At 52.9% G+C, this 3,222-nt stretch overlaps 1 protein-coding gene across 6 annotated transcripts in view; it reads left to right on the top strand.

Moving 5' to 3' along the window:
- Positions 1-52: 52 nt before the first annotated feature.
- Positions 53-3,222, top strand: part of LRFN5 (leucine rich repeat and fibronectin type III domain containing 5) — a 291,489-nt gene continuing 288,319 nt past the window's right edge. For 2 of the 6 annotated variants that reach the window (XR_334564.2, XM_014587811.2), the window contains exon 1: positions 53-980. The gene's annotated coding sequence lies outside the window, so the exon portion shown is untranslated. Of the gene's footprint in view, positions 981-1,406; positions 1,583-3,222 lie in introns of those variants that run through there. The other 4 variants (XM_006148484.2, XM_006148482.2, XM_006148488.3 and 1 more) reach the window with 4 other exon arrangements.

Raw genomic sequence — 3,222 nt, 5'->3', positions numbered from 1 at the left:
GCTGCAGCCCGGGTCCTCAGCTGCCAGACTCGCGCCTGAGCTCTGGACTCGCCCCAGAGCCGCGGCGAGCGGGCGGGGCGCGGGTGGCGCTGTGTGCAGCGGCGCGCAGGGAGGCGGTGAGCGTGTGCAGAACTGTCCAAACCCAAGACTCTGTGTGCATGTGTCTGTGTACGCGCGCGCGTGTGAGTGTGTGAGTGTGTTTACGCGTGTGTTTCCTTCTTCCCTTTAGGATGTGAATGGCTTCGCAGCTGGAGGCTCCCTTAGGATTCTTGACTTTGGGGAGCTGTGGGTTGTGAGCACAACCCACCCATGCAATCCATTTTGCATGGTCGGTTATATCAGGAAAAAGCGCAACTGGACGGGGGTGGGGCAGACCAAGGAAACCTCTGGAAACACACACATACGCACGCTTATACGAAAGAGGAAGAACCGAGAGACCTGAGGAGACTTTCATAACCTCAATGTTGGCCCTTCCATTTTCCGGAAAGATCCTGGGTATTTTCTACGATTTCAAGTCGTCTTGTCATCTCGCTAGTGTTTTGTAAGCCGCTTTCCAGCTAGCTGCGTGTGTCTGTGTGTGTTTGTGTGTGCGCGCGTGTGTGTGTGCGCGCGCGCCAATCTAATGCATTTGACTGTCTTTTATCCAACTGCCCAGAAGCAAATGTGTTAACTCGGCGATGCCTCTCCATGCACGGGCTCTCGAAGAGAGCGGAGGACGCCCAGACCCATTTTTCTGGCCGGATTCGGAACCGCTGTTGGGCTGTGGACTCAGGTGTGTGGATCGCCTTACCCAGAGGCTTGGAAAGCGCTAGTGTTAACCTGCTTGCAGGTACATCGCAAGGTCAAGAGACAGTCTTGCAGCCTTCTGGTTTCCGTGCATCTAGACTTTGCTGCCTTGGCCGGAAGGATATTTACGTGTTGGTCCACAGCATTTGAAGCCAAAAGTTCAGCCCTTCCAGGTGGTTCGCTGTACAAGCAAGGTAATGAGGATTGCTTTTCAAACTGCTTAACACAATCCCCTACTCTTCCTCAGACCTTTCCCGGCTCCCTCCTCCCCACCAAAATGTCACCAGCTCTTAAATTGCGTGGATTTGGGTTGGAGGAGAACTTGAAGAAAACGTGATCAAATGGCTTTGCGAGAACGCTCTCCTTTCTGCCCGCGGTCCTGTGGGCTTCGAAGCCGATCGTGAGAAGGACAGTTCCCTCCTTGCTTCTTCCTCCCGGTGCGGAGCTGGGTGTGCGTGTGCAAGTGTGAGGGCGCGCGCGCCCGGGTGCGAGTGTGTGAGCGAGTGTGTCTGTGTGTGCGTGCGCGGCCGCCCTGCCTCTGCCCGCTCCCCGGGCGCTGAGCCGCGGGTTTCATGGGGCGATCGTCGCGGATCCCCCACCCAGTGCGACCTGCAGGCAGCGGCGAGACCTGCCTCTCAGACTCCCTAGGATGCGAGTGCTGAGCTATGGCAAAGGGCAGCGAAGTGCCGAGCGAGACCCGCGTACGACTGTGAAAGCCACCTGGAGCCACCTTGTCGGGATTGTACCTGCAGGCAGAAAGTCCTCCTACGACCGCCTTTCCCCCTAGAGGCACCAGGTAACAAGCCAACGACTCCTCGCCTCACCCAGTTTCCTTCTGATCTTGTTTCTAGTGTCTTATCTGCATTGCAGGCTACTTTACTTATTAATGTTTTGGAAATCGTTAGGAAGGGCTGGGTACCCAAGGGTGCCTGCTCTGTAATATTGTAATACAATTTCTAGTAAGTGGGTTATAAATCTGCACCTGGGCAGTTCACCGAAGAGTGAAAGCTAAGGGGATGTGGATATGCTCCACCCTAGGGATATTTTTTTGAGAGCTAGGCATGTCGAGTCTGAAGATGCCAGAAGATTAAAATCCGTGTTTCCTTCAGGCTGTGATTTCCACGGACCATTTGGTATCCAGCCCTCCTTAGACTGAGGAGGGTGTTCGGTTTCCACCCATCATTTCAGCCAAAGAGCCTTTTGAACCTTCTGTCTCTCTGGTGCCTGGTTGTCTCCCTCTCCTTGTCGTAGAAGAGCTTGCCAAAGCCTTGGAGTAGTTGTAATTTACACATCTGGAGACTTTGATCCGAAATGGAGTTTTCTTGGAACTTGCTTTGCTTTGCGTGGAAGGGAATTTATTGTCATGGAGAATATGTGTTGTGATCTGGTGTTTAACTGCTAAGGTGTGCTTACCCTGGAGCAAATGAAGCCTATGAGAGAAGTCGTTTGTTAAGGCAAGGAGGAAAAGGCTAAAAACCATAACCACCACCCAACACTATTCCCAGATGTATTGTCTCTGTCGCTAACCGCTAACCGAGGGAGGAGGAGGTTGTGTGCGGCTTTTAAATTTATTTATTTATTCATTCATTTATTTATTTTGCTCTTTGGTGTCTGTGTAATAGTGTCTTGAAAATTCTTGCCCCTGTCTTGATGTACATGGAGCAGGTTAGATTTGCGACTGCCTCATTAACATATCGAGTCTGATATGTTAAAATGGAGATTCCCATAGCCAGCTGAGGCAGAACAAATTTAGTTAACTTCCAAACCCCTTACTGTCGCACCGATTTCATTTCCTTTTGCCACCACCTCTGGGTCCGTCCCCTACAGAAAATTTCAATCCCTTCTTGAGGGCATTATGATTAACAAGATAAAGCACTTCCAAAGTAGTGTCATCAATGTTTTATTCGGTAGTGAAGACGGTCTGAATAATTCAGCGAAGGACTGCTCGTTTGTCTCCTGCCTTTTGGGAGCTGCCGGCTGGCTGCACTCCGCGGAAGATTTGGCCGGCCAAGCTCTGGGTGCCTGACTCCAGAAGGCAGTAACTGGGGGTGCTTTAGAGGTTTCCTTGCTAAAGCCGCTTAGGAAGTGTAAGGGAGCTGCCTGATTTTCCTCCACTGGCTGCGTTTCTATAGATATCCATATGATGGCATTTGCAGACTGCTAGCTGGTGGATAGCGGTTCGCATTGTCCCTGCGCGCTGACGTCCCCCATTCCTCCTCTGGAGTCTGGGCTCGACTGCTGCTGCAGCCCTTGCAGACTGGTGGTGCTACAAGGCCGTGTATGCAGCGGGCTTTGGGGGCTGGGTCCGCCACTGCAGCTGCCAGGGCGGCTTTCACACTTTCTTGGGGCGGGGCAGGAGAGCACAGCGGGGGCCCCGGCAGACACAGGCGCATCGTGGCCGAGGTTGCCGCCTGGATATGTGAGGAGGGGGGGTGG

The sequence above is a fragment of the Tupaia chinensis genome, unplaced genomic scaffold, assembly GCF_000334495.1.
Source record: "Tupaia chinensis unplaced genomic scaffold, TupChi_1.0 Scaffold000236_1, whole genome shotgun sequence".
Taxonomy (NCBI): domain Eukaryota; kingdom Metazoa; phylum Chordata; class Mammalia; order Scandentia; family Tupaiidae; genus Tupaia; species Tupaia belangeri.
Note: the sequence above shows the minus strand (reverse complement) of the source record. Positions and strands in the feature narration are given on the sequence as shown.